Here is a 13,504-nt window from a genome sequence, read left to right as displayed (position 1 = left end):
CCCCCCCCCCCCCCCCCCCCCCCCCCGCACAAGACGAACGCGCAACCCGGGAAACTCTTGTTTCTTTTGGGATATTCAGTCTTTACGTAGACATAGAAGAAAATATTCTGTGGGTCTTGGAAAATTAATGAAAATTATCAAAAACCTTTACCTCTGAACCTCTGGCGGAGAATGAGTTGAGGATGACTGAGCTTCTCACCTTGTCCCTAAGGGAGATAGATGCCAGCCACCCTCCTAAGAAAACCCATTTCGGCTGCTTGTATCCACGATCTTGTTCTTTCGTTCATGACCCATCCTTCATGACCATAGGTCAGGGTCAGAACAAAGATTGACCAGTAGATCGAGAGCTTTGCCTTCTGGCTCAGCTCTCTTTTTGTCACAACAGTGCGATAAAGCGAACGCAATACTGCTCGTGCTGCTCAGATTCTCTGGTCCATCTCCCTCTCCATTGTCCCCTCACTCCAAGTGCTCATCCTCATCTCCGCTGTTTCCCACTCGGCTGTCAGTCACCACTGGCCCACTCGATTATGGGATGTGGCATCATCAGTCACATCACTCAATGATTGTGGGGCATGACATCATCAGTGGGTATGAGATCATGAGTCGGATGCGTTTGCATGCTCAGTTGATGGATTGTGTTTGTTTACTAATATGACATCACCAGTCACCACTGGACACCACACAACAATGACGTCATCGCTCTGGCAACCAATCGACGAATGTGGGGCTGGCGCCCACAGGACAGACGGTCTGTGCCATAACGGACGGAAGGGCAGACACACAAAGTCACTTATAGAAGCAGCTGCACCGCTTAAAAGCAAAAGAAATGCGCCCATGGAGGGGGGCTACAGCGATATTTTACTTATTTCACACTCACAGAGACATTGTGACACCACTGATAATGTCTATGTGGTTATTGGATGACCCTTGCTCACAGCCTAGCCAATCAAGCCTGAACCTGATGACAACAACATGGACCAGCCTGAGCCACTTCGAGATCACAAGAGTACGGAAGACCTGGACCGGGTCACCGTTTGGTCCTGTCACACATGCGGAAGACCGCAGAAGGGACCCAGCTGTGCACAGCGCATGAGTTGGTATGAGTTTGGTTACACTCCAAGAAAAGTGTGTTGTGCCCATGGCACATCGTCTCCATGCATGCTCAGTTGATGACAAACTGAGCATGCACTTGGGTGACCCGGACCACCATTTGGTCCTGCCACGCGCATGCGGAAGACAGCCACTCATTCCTAGGAGGAAACAAACTGGAGGCTGGAGACAATATGCCATGCCTTATGCCAACTCTTGCACTTAGTGTGCCACTCGCTATCTATCCATTTTGGAGGTATACAGTATAACCAGCGTAACAGCTTCTGACTAGCTTGAGTTCTACATTTTCCATGCTTGGCTGGTTGGTCCACAAAAATCGGAAATTCGCAACCTGGTTGCAGCTATTACGAATTTGCGCTCGTTACTAATGTACTGATCATCTTTATGATAGCCCTGAGGTGGCATTGTTGAATTGTACGGAGTGACGTAGTCTCCCAAAAGCACACAATGTCGCTTGGATGTGAGCTGTCACTTCCTCCTTCATGGAGCAGAAGTTACTCAACTGCCCAAGTTACTTGAAACGATTGACATTTGTTAATTTGATGCCATCAATGAGAAAGTCGGTTTCAGTCCAATGCACATTATGATAGAGTAGTAGAGCTGCGTAGATACCATAATAGTGTTACAACCTTGTTTGACACCACTGTTATAGTCAAAAGCCTGTGTGAGTTCACCATCGACAATAAGTCTCGTGTGCACATTTGTGTTCAGTTTCTTTATAATCTTAATGCATTTCGCTGAACAACCTAGCTTGCTCAAGATGATGAAGTTCTCTTCATGATGGTTGACGGTGTCAAAAGCTTTTGTAAAATCCACAAAAGATATAAGTTCCTGCGCTGCTCTCTTGATTTTTCCATTACTTGTCTATGTGAGAAAATTCCATTAAGTTCGACCACTAATGTACCCAGACTGAAATTGTGGATAAAACTTCTCAGTCAGTTTCAGTCACAAGTAATTTCCCAACTACACTCAAAAGACAAAATGCCTCTGTAGTTACCACAGTGACTATGTGGCATTTCTTGAATAGTATAGTTATATTTGTGTCTATTATGTCTGTAGATGTTTTCTGTGGCCCAATGGATGGTGAAAAGTGAAAAAAGCCTTTAAGCGGTCAGCTCTCTTCACAATAATTTCAGGGAACAGACATGTGACGTCACAATGGCTCTGTGAGTGTGAAGGCACAAAATATTTAAAATATCGCTGTGGCACGCCCCCCGTGGGGGTTTCTTTATGTCGAGCTGAAATTAATTTCTATTTTAGATCACATCCCTGGTTATACAGCGTACCTATTTAACAATGTATCAAAAAAAAAAAAAAAAAAAAGTTTTTCAGAAAAATTCACAAGAAAAGTTAATTTAGCAAGAGTTCATTCATAACAGTCATCTACAGTTTGCTGACGTCAGTTAGTACTATCAAAGTTCTACCCCATTTCGGCCAATCATATCACGACATGACAGCTGTCAATCAATCTCCATTGCGTGGAGAAAATTCTGAGCAGGTAACATGGCTGCCTAGTGCATACATGGACAGATTTGTCTAGTCCATAAATGTTAATATTTGGCCAATAAGTATGTAACATACAAAAGGGCAGAAGATGGTCAAATGAAATCATCCACACGCTATGTCCCGCCTCCCTACCATCTTCCAGTCAGATACGTCATTACACATCCTGACATCTCATTTCAGCTGGTCTTTAGGCTGTGGCCAGCAGCTCTAGAAGTAGTCTCGGCTCCCAGACGTTTGGTGAGCTGCGCCACCAAACGTCTGGGAATTTCACTGTCAGAAACTGTGTCTCCGAGCCCGGCGAGAACGGCCGGCAGCAGACACGCCTACATTTATTATTAGAATTTTATTTGGTAGCGTCAATGCCATTTATCATAGTCCTAACACAGAGCATGAAGCTGATATGCTCCAAACAAAATTTATAGCTGTGGTTTATTTTACAATAATTTTTCCTACCCGGAAGTGGTCCGCTTGCTACTGTGAAGTCATCAGCAGGCCTCGGGAGTCGGGTTTATCGCTGGGGGAAAGACCTCTAGCCGCCGGGGCCGGATGAAACACGTCCTATTAACAGGTTATGTTTGTTTCTAAGTGATTAATATGTTTCTCCGCAAATGCGATGATGTTTTGCGAGACACCGGTTCTGCATGAGAACTGCCCCCAGAAAGCAGGCCCGCCCACAACACTCATGATTGGTTCTCCGATGCAAGGCTTCCAACAGCGCCACCTAACGTTATGCAAAGATTTAAATAGTAATATTCTCAGTCTTACAGGAGTGAAACGGATTAAGACTGAGGGCTGAGTCTACTCTAGAAGTCACTCGGTTGGTCGGTGGGTTGGTTGGTTCACAAAACGTTCACCACGATTTAGCAGTTTTCGCCATAGGATGCTGAAATTTGGCATGGAGGTCAAGTGTGTGTGTGTGTGTGTGTGTGCGTGTGTGTGTGTGTGTGTGTGTGTGTGTGAAGGTGTGTTCGTGTTCATGTCAATTGGCTAAAGGGGGTGCGGAGGGCTTTCACAATGCAGTGGATGACATCACAATGGAGTGGATGTCCACAAAAATGTAGCGTATCTGGTCACGCAGCCATTGCAAATTCGCACCTGAACATTTCCGTTGAAACAGCAGCAGTGTCTCTCTCTCTGTCACCTGGCTGGTTGAGCAGGTGCATGTTTGGCGGGCACCTTGTCCTGCTCCAAACTCACCAGCATAAGTTGCTTCAATACAGTCTGGTATTTCTGATTCATTTGCTTGACTGCTGGTTCATAGCTGGCACACTGCACCTTCAGCTTCCTTATGTCCTCGATGAGCCTGTTCTTGTCCAGCACCACTCGCTTATGCTGCAGGCGGTGGAAGTCCCTGGCTTTCTGGACCTTCAGCAGGGTCTCCCCTGCGGCCGAGACTGCCTGCTGGCACTCCCTCCTCTCCCGCTGTGCATTTCTCAACTCGCTGTCCAGACGCTGGTTCTGGATGTATACAGCTGGAACCAAGCCGACCTGCTCTCTATTTATTAACCCTTTCTGCACCATCTCGTGCCACTCTGTTTGGAAACAATCCAGTGTGTTTGCCATGTCCATTTTGTGGAGAAAGTTGCGCAAGAAGTCATCCACCGCTTCAGGCTGGTCTGAGGCAGCGGGCTTTGGGTCCAGTCTGGCGGCAGCAGGTGCGCTGGCCTCTGCCCGTTCCTGGATGGCTCTCACCGTTGCCTCCAGGTCTTCTTCTCCCTCTGTCAAACTCCATTCGTCTTCTATAGCCACTTCCTCATACTGAAAGTCATCATCATCAGTGTCCACAGGCTCATGGTCAAATGAACCTACTTCCTGTTTTTTGGATGTTGCCGCCATTATTGGTTCAGAGATTCTCTTCAAGGCCAGCTGTTGGGTTGTTGACGGGCTCTGGTTCCTACGAATCTCCCCATCTACTTGTCCTATTCATACCACCAGCAGTGGGAGATTTATGACATCACCCATGATGTCACAATGGGTATGTAGAGAAAACGTTACATGTCACTGATCTCACTATTAGCTTTATGAAATCACTGATTATGTCACAATGCAAGAAGATACCATTACAATTTCATTGTTGAACCAATAAGACTTTTTCTTGCTGCGGCCAGCATGCCCATCAGCTGGAGGAGTGGATGACATCAAAATGGAGTGGATGATGTCACACAAGTTCACATATCTGGGCGCAGCTATTGCGATTTTGTGCTTGTTTCCATGGAAAATACATCTGAAAAAGGGGCATCCTCTTATTTGGTGTCTCGACTTTAACATGTGGTTCACTGTTAGACTACCAAATTTAATTCTTTTTTAATTTTATTTTTAAAAGATTTGCAAAACTACATTTTCGTAGAGAAGGGATGAGGAAGCGCTGCGTGGGACCGTGGGTCCTTGGTAAAATCACTGAAACAGGTGCTCTTTGGTGTGGGTGCAGAGAAGCATGAGTCCAAAGTTCAAGTGGGATTAAAAAAACTGAAAATAAAATATATATAAAAAATAAATAAAAAGTTCAAGTGGGATCCTTGCGGATGTCAAAAAGGAGTGGAGAGCAGGAGAACTTGAAAAAATCCAAGGCAACTGTTTCAGGAAAAATAATTAAAAAGCCTTTATTGTGGCATGGCTAACAAAGTTAAAAACAGAGACCTACGTGTTTCAGCTCTGCGGAGCTGAAACGGATCTCACTTGAACTTTTCACCTATACATTTTCGGAATTGTCAGAGCATGGAGAGTCCGGAAATCAATGTTTGCATTTGCACAGACACTTGCATGGCCATTTTGGATTTTCAAACCCGCCAACCCACCAAATGTGGGTATAAATTAACTTTGGCGGGTAAACATTGTAAAGTTACTAGCCAATTTGTCTGGTGAAGAATCAAGCTGATAGAAGAATCAGGCTGTAGCAGCGATCATCCTACCGATGGTGCAGCTGCGAGGCTGACTCTATGGCCATGTTCACAAATCCGATTTGCTGCTAAAGTCATTCATCATCATTATCTTGATTGGTTTCCCAAAATCAGATTTGGGAGTGTGTCCGCACTGCCACAAATCTGATTTGGGCAAGTGTTCAAGTCGGATCTGTGTGTGATGATCTTATTTTAATTGTAAGAAAAGGGGGGGCTTCACATAAGCGTTTGCTTCTGCCCCAAACCTTTGGTTATGACCTAAGTGTATGCTTGGTGGTGGTGGTGGTGACCAATACATTTTTTTCATTCATTCATTCATTCATGTGTTCCAGATACAATGAGCCAACATACAATGTTTCTGGCAGTGTTTGCATGTCTGCTCTCTGCTCTTCAAGTCCCCGCCCCCTGCAAAAGACACTCTCAAATCTGATTTGGGTGATCAGCGCGTCCACACTGAAGTCACAGGCCTCTATGCCTTTAACACCCAGTGCTACCCACAGCCATGCACACACAGGATACTCAGTCAAAAACTCCACTGCAAGCTCCTTCCTACCAAACGACAGCCGTAGTGGGGATGAGGCGAATAAATGCAATACTGACAAACTGCAGCTTGGACCTGGAGGACTGGCAAGTGTCACGCTGTCAGCTGAGATCTGACTGTGCCAGTCTAGCAGAGGCATATATACTGTATGTGTGGTGAGGCGCAATCAATGAATCAGCTGTGTGATTGGCTGGCATCTACCCTTATATGGGCAGTGAGAGCTACACAAGCAGGGAGGAGGGAGAAAGTGGCCAGGTAAGTGAGGATGAAACATGGCCCTGTTACACTTAGATCTTCATCACTGTCCCGAGTGTCATTTTTGGCATTACAGTCCACGTCCTTTTCACAGTCACTTGCACACAAACAAAGTTCTGGGCAATTGAGCCAAGGCCACCTCTGAGTTGTGCAATGGGCTTTATTTACACTGAGATCTGACCAACTCTACAAGATCTATGACGAGCTCTGCAAACACACTGCAACACGTATGGTACCAACTCTATACGTGAAATGTACGGTACCAAGTACTTTGGAGATTGAGCCAGTAATCTGGGGCGCGCTGGGACGAGACACGGCAGCAGCATTATCAGTATTCCACGCATTCGCTGGAGCAGCAAATGTAATATTCTCTGGACTAGACAAAACCCAGTGGTTTCAACAGTACCATGAAGGTTGTCAGGTATACATCATCTGAGCACTGATGAAACTGAAAGAGGAAGGTGACCTAACACAGGAGGTGAAGGATGCATTGGCCAACTTTGTATGCTTACTATACTGCCCAAAGGGCATCGATATAAAAGTATTCCTGACCTAGGGTGGCATCTGTTTTGCGAACATCTGGCAGGAAGCAGCAAGTCACCTCCTCCAGTTGGTGTCCTTGAAGAGCATATTGAACGTGTGCGCATGTACAGTACAGAGTAGGGTGGTGCCAAGCCACGGTGATGCGGCACCCACCGTCAGTTCGACCCACTCAAACACATGGCTATTATCCGAATGAGCATGGTGAGATTACATTACATTACGTCATTTGGCAGACGCTTTTTTCCAAAGCGACTTACAATAACACACTTTTTGTCAGCAATAGAGCAATCAACTATGGAGCACAGTCTATGACAACTACAAATCCTGAAGGAACAGTGGTACGAGTTTAGTTTAGGATTTTTTAATTTTTTTTAATAGAAAGAGAGAGGAAGAAGTTAGATCAAGAAGGGCCCAGATGGAGCCTGAAAAGGTGAGTCTACCAACATGGCAGCCCAACCTGCACCACAGGCCATTGTAGAGTTAGTCAGATGTCAGTGTAAAGCCCATCCCATAGGTGTTCATGTGGAAGACAAGGGAGTGTAAAGAGCGTAAAGAGGTAAAGAGGTGACCTGACGGAGCCGGATTTTTTAATTGGGTAATTGCCATAATTACCTAATGATGTATGTCACTCTAGCCTGGTAAACTAGACGGTTACGTGAACTCACATTTCATTGCATTCTACCAGACCTTCTGGCCTCAAGCCCCCTGGGAGGGCTTCTGCAACAACGGCAAAGCGTACGAGCCTAACCTCGCGTCACCAGGCTCTTCTCGGGGAGAAAGAGCCTGGTCTCCGTTTTGCAAGGGATTTGGTCACTCGGCCTGTTTCCGGCTTAGACCGGAAACAAACAGCGGAAACAGAATAAGAAAATCAAACAACAAAACAAAAGATGGACGTACCGAATTAAGTTTTTGAACAAGTTCTTGTAGAAACATTGCAGATTCACAATATCACATATCTTAAGCCAATACAGAAGCTTTTTTTATCAGGCTCTATAGCTAACGTAACCTCGCCGCGTCAAGCTAACGGCAACAAAGAAGATTTTTTTTGTCGCACTTGTTTCCTGTTTCCTTGGTTTACGCCCCCAATGCCAAAAGCGGTGTAAAGCGTGCCCAGACTAGTATGAGCCAATCAGCAATGGATGGAAAAGTTTGGGAACCCCTGCACTAGTTCAATTAAGCTGAGACGGATTCCATAGCGTTTAGCAGCCTTCTATTCACCTTATTCACCACGCCCACTTTTTCTCTCTTCCGCGTTACATGCAATTGTATTTGTTCTTCCGGTTCAGCGCTAGTTGGCGGCCAATTTCAAAACAAAACCTCACTATAATAATGAATGCCGTTTGGCAACATTCAGAATTAAGCTACACTGCGGCCAACTTAATTTACATGTTCATAGCGTTACTGCTGCGAGGAGCCGATGGCTGTACCCGGTCGGCATTTAACGTTAGTTACAAAAGCACGTTGACAGTGTTTTCTCACTGCCAGTAGCCTACAGTAGGCCCTAGGGTTTGACAGATAGCTAGTCCGACCGGTCAGCACAGCCAGCGCTCCCAGTCCTCGCTGCTCGTTAAATATTTCCAAATAGGCGTTATTCTGATAAACTGGTCACATATATGTTACGTTCTCACCCGAAAAATATTAAAACATTTTTTTTTTTTTTGCTTGAAAACAGCTTTTTGGCAAGTCTAAAAATGACTACGGTATAGGCGTAATCTACTTCCGTGTCTAAAACCGGAAAGACGATTACAAAATGACGACAAAATGACAAGAATAAGGTGAATAGGCAAACAATGTTGGATAGCAGCCTAATAAAGTAAATGAGTTTTCTCCAAATGCGCAGCAACCCGCTTGTTGACCCTAGCAGACTGTACCTTTTATCACTCGCTCACAGAGCTCATATGTGGCATCTTTGTTGTTTTGTTGCTTTTAAAGTATTTCAACGCAAAACTAGCGGCAGACATCGGGGTGCGAGGCTGCGGAAGTGTTCATGGTCAGAGCTGCAGCCAAATATATAGCATAGTCATCATGTTACATTGTAGCCTACTGTGATAAGTTCCCATTAAAAGCAACAATGAAAAGCCATTGTGTGTGTGGGGTTCATATATTTAGGCATAAGTTTGGACACCCGCCCCCACCCCACCCCACCAAGTTCAATGTTATAGTTCAAAGATATTTTACTTTTGCATTTCTCTAAGTGATTAGTAAACTGTATACCATAGGTATGGATGTAGGCTAACAGCAGGAACTGGTATCATACTCACTTAGAAGGTCTGTGGAGAACAGTTAAAATGCATGCAGGCACACGGGGCAGCCCGGGGGCTGTTTGGGAGAGGTCCTGAGAAGATGTGTGAACGGGGCTCATGGTGAATGGTCACGGGAATTTTATTAGCCTCAATAGGCTGGACCACTGTGCATTTTCTTTTTTACATACATTTTTCCCGTTTCCCGTTATTGTATTTCCCGGGAAACGGGAAATGGTTCAGTTCCCCGGGAATCCCATTTCCCGGGATTAAACCCTAATGGAAACATTGGCATAATCTTAACAAAAATGTTCACTTTTAAATGCGACAATTGAAATATGATTTAAAAACAGCTTACCTCGTCAATACCTCATATAATTCTTTTTGATAATGAGTGTGACACTGATGATGTCACAATGTCTATGCATAAGTGACATGATCAGTTCACTTCATTCAATTCACTGGACATTGTGACATCAGTGATTTAGGACATCACTGATTGCAATTCTATACTAGAATTGGCACGTGATCTCACTGTGTTCAAGCGTGACTTCTGTGTCCATCAGTGACATCAGTGATGTCATGAATCACTGATGTCGTTACATTATCAATGATGTCACTCGAGCAATTAGGTAATCAGTAATAATGACGATCACTGAGATTCCACAAGATCATGCAGTGACATCATCACTGATCTACAGTAGCAACATAGTGATTTATGTTATCACTTATGATATCAATGTTGACATTGTAACATAATAATGTATATAAATTGTGACATTATCGGTAATGTCATGAATACATATAGTCTCAGCAGGCAAGGATTTATGAGAAAACTGATTATGTCACAATGTCTATTACATCATCAGTGAGGTCATAAAACCTTCCCTGCCAAGGCTATAAGTAGCTTGAAGGGGTAAAATGTCTATAGCAACTGTGAAAAAATGGAGGAAGAGAAGGAACAAGTTTGGCCGAGGCGTATTTTTGTAAACAACGTTGACATTTATTCCTCTAAATTCATTGCTAAGTTTTTGTCAACATGTAACGCTGGCAAGTCCGAAGACGATGATGAATCAGACGAGGACACGTTAGCAACTCCAGATGAACAGACTGGGACTTTCCAGATTGTGGGAACTGTGTCTTCTTCCATAGAGGAAAAAGCTAGCTTTTTATTCGGACAGTACACATCACCAACTCGAGATCAGCTGCTTGAACGCCTGCTGGAGTGTGATGTAGTGGTGTATAACATCTCTGAAAATGCAACGGAAAATGATATTGAAGAGGCGACATGGGCGATCACAGCTCTTCACACTGAGATGGAGAACTTCAGTTCTTTGAAAATGTTCATCCTGATCTCCACTGTGATGACCTGGGACAGGACCAAGCCACAGGATCCGGATGATGTAGATACTCCGCTGACAGAGGAAGACTACAAAAGGAAAAAGCCTCATCCCGACTTTAGAAAACACCACGCTCTGGAGAAACACGTGCTCAAACTGGGTAAAACTAAAAAGGCAAAGCTTACTGGTTATGTTGTCTTCAGTGGCCTTCAGTACGGAAAGGGAGAGAACCTCTTCCACCACTTTTTCAAGGTGTCTTGGTTAAATCAATTGCCAATTCCTGTATTTGGACGGGGCACAAATCACATTCCCATGATTCATGTATACGACCTTGCAGGAGTGATCCATAAAATGATTGACCTCAAGCCAAGGTCACACTACATCCTCGCCGTGGACGATTCCAAGCACACTTTAGAGGATGTTGTAAAGATGATAAGCTATGCACTTGGGCCAGGAAACGTCAGTCATGTGCCAAAGCAAGAAGCCGTCCTTACGAAGGTTTTGAAGCCAGAGGAACTGGAGTACCTAAGCATCAACCTCCAGCTAGACGCTGTCCTTTTGAAAGAGAATTTCAAATTTCGATGGACGTCGGAAGCCGGCATGATTGAAAACATGCATCGCATCATGGAGGAATACAAAGAGACCAGGCAGCTGCTTCCAATTAGAATCTACCTAACTGGACCTCCAGCTGTGGGTAGAACCACTGTTGCGGAGAAGCTCTGCGTACATTACAAACTGCACCACATCAAGGTGAAAGAAGTCATTCAAGAAAGGATTGCACACCTGGAGGAGATAGTGAATGGAGCGGAGCACGACTATGTCAATCAAGAGGTGGTAGTGGCTGCTGCAAAGGACCAACTGCTAACTATTCAAAACAGCATGCGAAATAATAAAGGTCGACTGGCTGACGAGCTAGTTTTCGACATTTTGCGCGAAAAGCTGAATTCAAACCAATGCAGGAACCAAGGATTCGTTCTTGAAGCCTTCCCCAAGACTTATGAGCAAGCCAACCACATCTTCTCAACATGGAATGAAAACATAGAAGACGAGGTGCCCAAAGAAGAAGAGACAGGAGAAGAGAAGTCCAAAGCACCCATGTACAACAAGGAGATCACTCCAGAGTATGCGTTTGCCCTTGACGCCTCCGATGACTTTCTCAAGGAAAGAGCACAAGCCATTCCACAGAGTGGGGCAGAGAAAACTGAAGAATTCGGCCCTCGGCTGGCAAGATACAGACAAGCCAGCAGCTCAGAGGAAACTCTTCTGGACTACTTTGACCAGATGGAGATCCACCCTGAACACATAGAGGTCAATAAGGATGACCCTGACTATGAAGAAGTCATGAAGAAGATTACTGAGGTGGTGGGTGAGCCCAAGAACTACGGCCTCAGTCCAGAGGAGCAGGCGGAGGTGGACAGGAGGCGAGAGGAGGAGAGACTGCACACACTGGCCAAGGAGGCTGCAGAGAAGAAGCGCAGGGATATGGTTGCACTGACAGAACTGGCTGCTCAGTATGAGGAGTGGAACAGGAATGTGCGTGAGGTGAAGAGGCAGGAGTACGAGCTGCTAGAAGCTCACTCGCTACCCCTGAGGAACTACCTGATGAAATACGTGATGCCCTCCCTCACTGAGGCCATGCTGGACTGCTGCAAGGCCAAACCAGACGATCCGGTTGACTTTCTGGCTGAACATCTTCTGCAGAGCAACCAACAACCTTGATACCAAACTGATGAGACTATCATCAGTGTTATTCATTTCCAGTATAGTAATGTTTTCTATGGCGTGGCCACTAGGGGGCAGGGGTCTCTATAGGAGGGTCTCCGTGGTGCATAATAAGTATGTATTTTGTGTGGGGTGGGGCATTTATTCTACTAGGCATCTCGTGCGCTACGCGCGCTCGATTCCTAGGCTCGCCAGCGGCCCGTGCCGCTAACGGCACGCCGAGCTGGCCCTGCAGCTCACATTCACAGCTTGACCGCAGCTCGGCTGTTGTATGGCCTTGCCTGTCCTATTAGCGTAAACCCCATAAGCAATTGTAATAAGTGATAACTTCAAAAATATTAATAAGTGAATGTCCAGAATAAGATTGAACATACATTTTGACTTTATTATTTTAATAGTTTAATAGCTTAATAAATTAATCACTTTAACCTGATCAATCCTCCTCACAGAGCAGTGGAGAGGGGGCAGCATGAAATCAGCAAAGAATAGTAGGAGAACATGCATTTGGAAGCTGAAAAAGCAGCGTCAATAGCAATGTATCATTAGTCTGTCATGAATAAAATCAATGGGAAATAATCAGTAGAGCTCAGCAATCTTATTGAGGTAACTCTCCTTTCAGTCACCCAGGCCCTACTCACTGCTAAGTCCTCGTCCCTCTCCTCTGTGTTTTGACTTTGCCATCTTCTTGCCGACAGCCCACAAGCAGAACCAGCTGAGCAAGGCGGCGTGCAGCGTGTCGGTGGACCGGCTGGAGCTAACCTCTCCCAGCCCCCACGGCTAAACATAACCTCCCTATAGCCCCCATTCACACTATATGCCGAAGCAACGCTCAACCAAAGCTCAACCTACGCTGAACCCACAAGTTTAATTTAGGCATCCTTGTTAACAGACGAGGCCGTTCACACCACCACCTGCTCGCGTGTCTCGCTGAAGCCACGCTCACGCCTTGCTCAAGCAATCATTCAGGATTCCTATTTTCCAAGCCTGACGAGTGAAGCTTGAAGCTGCCAGGCATGAAGTCAATGGGAGTTGTGGGCGCGTTCAAGGCGCGCCGAGGAGGCGCTGAGAGGAAAAGAGAAGGCTTCTTGTGTGAACGGTGAGGCGTCAGTTCAGCTTGTGTCTGCCTTCAGCTCTGCTATTCGGCGTACTGTGTGAACAAGGGCTAAACCTAACCTCTCCCACCCCCCGCGCCTAAACCTAACCTCTCCCACGCCTAAACCTAACCTAACCTCCCCCAGACCCTAACCCTAAACCTAACGTCGGACACTTGACGAGTTGGGAGTGAGAAATGTGTTGGGCTGTCGTCATATTGTGGGCTGTCGGCACTTCGGGTCTCCATCGGGAGCAATT

At 45.6% G+C, this 13,504-nt stretch overlaps 1 pseudogene across 1 annotated transcript; it reads left to right on the top strand.

Annotated features, from left to right (window-relative positions):
• Positions 1–10,036: 10,036 nt before the first annotated feature.
• Positions 10,037–12,151, top strand: LOC310774274 (adenylate kinase 7 pseudogene; annotated as a pseudogene). Its single transcript has one exon. The product of its transcript is annotated as an adenylate kinase 7 pseudogene (transcript).
• Positions 12,152–13,504: the final 1,353 nt, after the last annotated feature.

Source organism: Poromitra crassiceps (assembly GCF_964638095.1).
Source record: "Poromitra crassiceps genome assembly, chromosome: 3".
NCBI lineage: Eukaryota > Metazoa > Chordata > Actinopteri > Beryciformes > Melamphaidae > Poromitra > Poromitra crassiceps.
This window is presented reverse-complemented; position numbering and strand designations above follow the sequence as displayed.